The sequence below is a fragment of the Palaemon carinicauda genome, chromosome 32, assembly GCF_036898095.1.
Source record: "Palaemon carinicauda isolate YSFRI2023 chromosome 32, ASM3689809v2, whole genome shotgun sequence".
NCBI classification, from domain to species: Eukaryota; Metazoa; Arthropoda; class Malacostraca; order Decapoda; family Palaemonidae; genus Palaemon; species Palaemon carinicauda.
Genome location: NC_090756.1, coordinates 1735172 through 1743309, shown reverse-complemented (window position 1 = coordinate 1743309; position 8138 = coordinate 1735172). Strand labels below are relative to the sequence as shown.

General features: G+C 31.7%; 1 long non-coding RNA gene across 1 annotated transcript in view; it reads left to right on the top strand.

The window, feature by feature from the left end:
* Positions 1–3036: 3036 nt before the first annotated feature.
* The window catches only part of LOC137625698 (uncharacterized), a 7831-nt gene continuing 2729 nt past the window's right edge, over positions 3037–8138 (top strand). Inside the window, exons 1-2 of the long non-coding RNA XR_011040872.1 lie at positions 3037–3106; positions 6607–6684. This is a non-coding gene — a long non-coding RNA (uncharacterized lncRNA). The remainder of the gene's footprint in view (positions 3107–6606; positions 6685–8138) is intronic.

Sequence of the window (8138 nt, the reverse complement as noted above, 5' to 3'; positions counted from 1 at the left end):
TTATTGTGGGTTTGGAGTAGCAATCACTGGACTGGGGTTCGAATCCCGCTCAAACTCGTTAGTTCCTTTGATCGCTTCAACCTCACCATCCTTGTGGGCTATTGATGTGGGGGATTTAGGAGAGTCTATAGGTCTATCTGCCGAATCATCAGCAGCCATTGCCTGGCCCTTCCTGGTCCTATCTAATCATATGTACATATGATCAGTCTCTGGGGCATTGTCCTGCTTGATAGGGCAATGTCACTGATCCTTTCCTCTGCCATTCATGAGCGGCCTTTAAACCTTCTTCTTCACCCAAGGGGTTAACTACTCCACTGTAATAGTCCAATGGCTACTTTCCTCTTGGTAAGGGTAGAAGAGACTCTTTGGCTATGGTAAGCAGCTCTTCTAGAAGAAGGACACTCCAAAATCAAACCATTGTTCTCTAGTCTTGGGTAGTGCCATAGCCTCTGTACCATGGTCTTCCACTGTCTTCCTCTTTTTTTTGTTAAAGTTTTCATAGTTTATATAGGAAATATTTATTTAAATGTCATTGTTCTTAAAATATATTATTTTTCCTTGTTTCCTTTCCTCACTGGGCTATTTTTCCGGTTGGGGCCCCTGGGCTTATAGCATCCTGCTTTTCCAACTAGGATTGTAGCTTAGCAAGTAATAATAATAATAATAATAATAATAATAATAATAATAATAATAATAAACCCAATAACAGCAAATAATATTTGATCTAAAATGAATATCATATTTTTTATTTATTTTTACAGTCTAGATTTTGCGAGAGTAGCTATATTTAAAACAGACATCTGCAAATTAATATTACTTTTTTTCCAGCATCACTAATTGAACTTTGATATCCTGATATGAAGTTTCCGACCAATTTGTACTTTAGGGATATATTGACATTTGATTTTCAATGAAAAAAAAAAAAAAAAAAACCAACAATGAAATATCCTTTCCTCTTAGTTAGCTGTTTCCAATAATAGATGAATCTTCAGTGACAGTGAAAGAGTAAAAAGAAAAATATATTCGAAAAGTCAAAAACGTTTTTATATTGTTAATTAATGCATGACTATAGTAAAGTCAATGGAAGAAAGAAAATATATCGAATTGTCAAAACGTTTTTTATATTTTCATTATGATTTTCAAAAGCGAACGACTCTGTCATAACAAAGACACAGGATAAAGTTTATTCAATTTTATAAATATTTCATATTTATGGACGTGTAAGTAATGGTGCGCCATCTGGGGACGAATATACACCCTATTTTCAAACTAGATGTTGTTGTTGTTGTTGTTGTTGTTGTTGTTGTTTATTTAGTACCTTATTTCCTTTCCTCGCTGGGCTATTTTTCCCTGTTGGAGCCCTTGGGCATATAGCATATTGCTTTTTCCAACTAGGGTTGTAGTTTAGCTAATAATAATAATAATAATAATAATAATGATAATTATAATAATAATCATAATAATAATAATTATCATAATAATAATAATTATCACAATAATAATAATAATAGTAAATAGATTAATGATAATGATAATCATAATAATAATAATAATAATAATGATAATAATAATAATAATAATAATAATAATAATAATAATCATAATAATAATGATAATAATGTTGTTGTTGTTGTTGTTATGTACACAAATTATCAAGATAACGTAAATAACTATTGAGATGATATCCATGATAAGATTTTTCTAAAATATTCATATGTTTTCAATTTGTTTATAACATACAAATACCTTAATGAAACTAGCTGTTGTTGTTGTTGTTGTTGTTGTTGTTGTTGTTTTGTACACCAATTACAAATGAGATGATGTCCATGATGTTAATTTTTTTTTCGAAAATAATCATATATTTTCAATTTATCAATATTCGCAAACCAATGTGTCTGTCAATCAAACTGCTGTTACCGTTCTCCATATTTGGCCCTTAAGCTTTAACAATTCTATTGTAAAATTATGGAAAAAAAACCTATGGTTTATTTACCCTAATTATAACGTATTGACAGTGTACCAACTGTTCGTACATAGTAACGACATTTCATTTTGTGTATATATTATGCTTTTATCTTTGCTCTCCCCTCGCACTAAAAAGAACCTGAAATAACATGTCTGTTTTTCTCACTGTTAACTGTTAACCGGTGCGGTGTCAGTTTGAACAGGAAATTTCCTGTTGCATTGAGTTTTTGTATATAAAGGAGAGTGTTCTGTCATAAAGTTACTCAGTTGCTTTCATCCTGTCTTTGAGTCACAACCTTCTTTCGGCTCGTCACAACAGAAACTGATTACCTTTTATATCTCCAATAATGCAAAATGTTATGAGCATAATGTTCTTATCACTATTGTAATTTCAAAACAAAATCTTATTCCTTCTGTCTACCGTTTTTATTGTTAAGCATATTAATTTTTATTCTTATTTTGGATAAGATATTCTCTTGTGGCTTCTGTCATTCAATTTTTTGAAATATTTTCTAATGCATTCTAATTGTTTATTGGGATCATTTTAATTTTGCTTATATACATACACTGTTTGTGTATAATTTATAATCTTACTTTCTTTTATTCATATATGTATGGTCACACACACATACACACACACACACACACACACACATATATATATATATATATATATGCATATACATATATATATATATATGTATATATATATATATATATATATATATATATATATGTATATATATATATATATATATATATATTTACATATATAATCTGTATTGTACAAAAAATCTTCTAATATACACTAAAATTCCAAATCTTCATATCTAACACCACCTAAAACACTATCACCATTGGCAAACACAGCTATCACCATCAAATCCAGGCCTTCAACACCACCAGCACATACACCTCAACCAATATCACCAACACAGCTTAAAATCACCACTAGATCACCATTTCACTATCACCACCACAGACTAAAAATACACAACTCTATGCAATTCTTCTTTTTGTATATATTTGCTATTATTAATCTTATGGTTCCTTTTCCCCCAAAATGCAAAAAAAACAGACCGAGCCGCTCTCCTGAGGTCCTCCAAGATTTTTCCCTTTGGGGCTGAACACATATTTGGATGTAAGTATCAAGTATATTAGCCAAATTTAACTTCTTGAGTAGGAGAGTAGAAAAGAGTATCTTCCAAAGGTCTCGCGAGCTTTGCATCACTCACTAAAGTCAATTCTCTTTTAGTGATGCAGATTTGCACCGACTCGCAGGGGGTGCCCTTTTAGCTCGGAAAAGTTTCCTGGTCGCTGATTGATCGCACAAGATAATTCTAACTAATCAGAGAGCAGGAAACTTTTCCGAGCTGAAACGGCACCAATGCGAGTCGGTGCAAATACGCCTCATTAAAAAAAATTTGACTAGAGTTGACTAATTTTTTCGACTTCCAAATCCTGTCTTGTGGACGAGACATTCCATGCTTTCAATATAAAGAAAGTTGTTTTTGAGCAAAGACAATTGGATATCCTAATCACTTTGATATGAAAATCTATTCAAGACAAACTTTTCATGCTTTCAATATAAAGAAAGTTGTCTTTGAGCAAAGATAAGTGGATATCCTAATAACTTTGATAAGAAAATCTATTCAAGACAGACTTTTTATGATTTCAATAAAAAGTTGTCTTTGAGCAAAGACAAGTTGATTTCCTAATCACTTTGATAAGAAAATCTATTCAAGACAGACTTTTATGATTTCAATAAAAAGTTGTCTTTGAGCAAAGACAAGTTGATTTCCTAATCACTTTGATAAGAAAATCTATTCAAGACAGACTTTTCATGCTCTCAATGAAAAGAAAGTTGTCTTTGAGCAAAGACAAGTTGATTTCATAATTACATTGATAAGAAAATCTATTCAATATTGACTTTTCATGCTTTCAATAATAAGAAAGTTGTCTTTGAGCAAAGACAAGAAAGTTATCTTTGAGCAAAGACAAGAAAGTTGTCTTTAAGCAAAGACAATTGGATTTCCTAATCAAGTTGATAAGAAAATATATTCAAAGACAGAATGAGGATTCAAGACAAAACGGAACCTACATTCCTTTTCCAACAGTTTTTTTTTCTTAAAGATAGGATGAAATGATTAATTATCTTAATGTGAAAATAGGTCATTTTAAATCGCCTTCAAGCAAACAGAGGATATTTTCAGTTATGTCTAAAAAAAAAAAAAAAAAAAAAAAAAAAAAAAAAAAAAAAAACAGGTAAATATTTTTGTCATTTATCTAATACATGGAACTAAAGTTCATTTGATATTTAAGCAAATATAGGCAAATTTTAATGATCATTATGCAAACATAGGTAAATTATAATGATCTTTATGCAAACATAGTTAAATGTTAATGATCTTTATGCAAACATAGGTAAATTTTAATGATCTTTATGCAAACATAGGTAAATTTTAATGATCTTCATGCAAACATAGGTAAATCTCAATGATCTTTATGCAAACATGGGTAAATTTTAATGATCTTTATGCAAACATAGGTAAAATTCAATTATCTTTATGTTAGCATAGGTAAATTTTAATGATCTTCATGCAAACATAGGTAAATCTCAATGATCTTTATGCAAACATGGGTAAATTTTAATGATCTTCATGCAAACATAGGTAAATCTCAATGATCTTTATGCAAACATGGGTAAATTTTAATGATCTTTATGCAAACATAGGTAAAATTCAATTATCTTTATGTTAGCATAGGTAAATTTTAATGATCTTCATGCAAACATAGGTAAATCTCAATGATCTTTATGCAAACATGGGTAAATTTTAATGATCTTCATGCAAACATAGGTAAATCTCAATGATCTTTATGCAAACATGGGTAAATTTTAATGATCTTTATGCAAACATAGGTAAAATTCAATTATCTTTATGTTAGCATAGGTAAATTTTAATGATCTTCATGCAAACATAGGTAAATCTCAATGATCTTTATGCAAACATGGGTAAATTTTAATGATCTTCATGCAAACATAGGTAAATCTCAATGATCTTTATGCAAACATGGGTAAATTTTAATGATCTTTATGCAAACATAGGTAAAATTCAATTATCTTTATGTTAGCATAGGTAAATTTTAATGATCTTCATGCAAACATAGGTAAATCTCAATGATCTTTATGCAAACATGGGTAAATTTTAATGATCTTTATGCAAACATAGGTAAAATTCAATTATCTTTATGTTAGCATAGGTAAATTTTAATGATCTTCATGCAAACATAGGTAAATCTCAATGATCTTTATGCAAACATGGGTAAATTTTAATGATCTTTATGCAAACATAAGTAAATTTTAATGATCTTCATGCAAACATAGGTAAATCTCAATGATCTTTATGCAAACATGGGTAAATTTTAATGATCTTTATGCAAACATAAGTAAATTTTAATGATCTTCATGCAAACAGTTAACTATCAATGAAGTCATGCAAACACAGGTATTCTCAGTTATTTTCATGCAGCAACAGGCACCTATCAATTACCTCCGTGCAAACAGATAAATTCTAACCAATATCTACACAAACACAGGTATAAGATTCTTTTCTTAAAGAATTCTCAATCTCAATAAAAATCTTACTTTTACCTGTCCTCGAAATGATTGTTCATCAATAAAACATGATTTAAAAGTACGTACAGTTGGATACATGAATTTTGGGATACCTCGCACTGAGGAGGTACACCCGGACACTCCCTTACTGAGCTGCGAGTTACCAAGCAGTGTAGGGATAGAGCATAAAGGTGTTGGGTGGGGCTACATACAGGAACCCGCAGCGCAGTAATGGTGTGTTAGAAATTCCTGTGGTTAACGTGTTGAATAGTAAAAAATATCAAACGTTCCACAGAATTTATTTATTATTTATCTTTTGTATTATTTACGAGCTAAACATATCTATATAATTTTGTCATATAGAATAAATTATACTTGGGGAGTTAAGGCTGGATAATGGAGTAGCGGTGAGTTAAAATTTCGAGTTATAAACTGGTATATAAGTATTAATTAACTTATAAAAGTAAATTATTTAATCTTAAAAGTGAGAATAAAGTGTTCTTGATTTAAATGCGAAATCTTACGTGAAAATTTTCATAAAAAAATATAGTTTTTAAAAGTAACAAATGTTCAAATGAAACTTGTCAAGTCGATTATACAAGAAATAAAATTAAAGTAAAAACTTAAAAATGTAAGTGTTAATTAACTTATAAAAGTATATCACTTAAGTTTAAAAGTGAGAATAAAGTGTTTGTCTTCATTTTAATGCTAAATCTTAGGTGGAAATCTTACTAAAAAAAATGATATATAATATAATAGCAGTACCTGTCAAACCCGGCTGAATCCCTTGTCAGGCTGGGAGGAGCGAAGAGAGGAAAAGTCCCCCTTTGTTCCTTTTTTTTTATGTCGGCTAACCCGCCCCCCACCCCCCACCCCAATTTTGTGAAAGTGCCTTGGTAAATAGATAGATAATATAACACAGTTTTTCAATTAGTACCAAATCAATGAAAATTTAGATAAAAACTTAAAATATTGGGATATAATTATTCACTTAAGATCAATTACTTATATAGGATTTCTTTCAGCACTAGGATTGTCTGCATCAGGACCTTTGGGAGTGTCTCTAGGACTGTCCCCAGTTCTTCCTCTGCAGCCTCCTGCAGGTAAGGCTCCTGTATGAAGATAGGGTTAAATAATCAGGTGAAAGTAAGTGCACGTGTGTAGCCAACTCAGCATGTGAATTCATAAGGCTAAGCTTAAGTAATAAGCCTTAAATTGGAATGCACTAATAAGGGTAAGGTAAAGGCTTAAAAGGTTAAAAGGCCGCTCATGAATGGCAGAGGAAGGGCCAGTGATATTTCCCTAGCAAGCTGGACAATGCCCTAGAGACTGACCATATATGATCAGCGCCCAAGCCTCTCTCCACCCAAGATAGGACCAGACAGGGCCAGATAATGGCTGCTGATGACTCAGCAGATAGACCTATAGGCTCCCCTAAACCTCCCATCCTTAGCTCACAAGGATGGTAAGGTTGCAGACACTAAAGGAGCTAACGAGTCTGAGCGGGACTCGAACCCCCGTGTGGCGATCACCAGGAAGAGACGTTACCAATCAGGCCACAACAACCTTGATTTCAGTTCTAGCTTCATCAGAATAGATGCCAAAACCCCAACTGTGGTACCCAACCACAGCAGTGGCCTCCCCAGTAAACAGCTAAAACTCACGGTCCCGGGCTGGGATCGATCTGCTGGCTGCGAATGCTAGGCGAACACGTTACCACTGTACTAGCCAGGAGGCTAGTAATAAGCCGAAATGAGAATGATAAATAAAGGTAAGTGGCATGCATTTATAAGTTCAAATGCACATTTGCAAATAATTCCAAGTATGCACTCTTAAATTACCTTCAGTGAGCATGCGCAAATAAGCTTGAGTACGTGTACAAATAAGCTGAAGAACAAATGTACAAAAAAGACAAGCGTTTATAAATACGCCGAATTGCACATACGCTTACAAGCTTAAGACTTCTTCTCTTCTTTCCAACCTTTATCCCTACATTAAGGGGTCGGTTGCCTGATGCGTCCTCTCCAATGGCCTCTATCAACGGCTTAAGCTGAAGTTCATATGGGTAAATAATTCTCAGTATGCACGCATAATAAGCCTAAGTAAGCATATGCGAATAACAAGCCACATTGTCCTGAATAAAAGTTTTTTTTTTTTTTTTTTTTTTTTTTGTTACCTCAGAGGCTCAGAACAGAATCTAAAGTGTTAATTGATTTTTCAAAAACGAAATGGTAACACCGCATTTGATTCTCTGGAAACAATATACCAGATTAATATAGACTTTATTTTCTTTTAAATAAAAGACAAACCTTAGGATGAATTTGAAATTCAATTGGTCATTTCAAATAGCTGTTTTAAAAACTAGAGTTTATAAATATAGGGCAATTTTATCTTTTTTTTTTTTTTAATAACAGAAAATCTTTAAGATGAATTTGAAATTCAGTTGGTCATTTCAAATAAGTGTATTAAAAACTGGAGTTTATAAATATAGGACAGTTTTCTTTAAATAACAGAAAAGCATTATATGACTTTAAAATTCAATTGGTCATAAAAACTA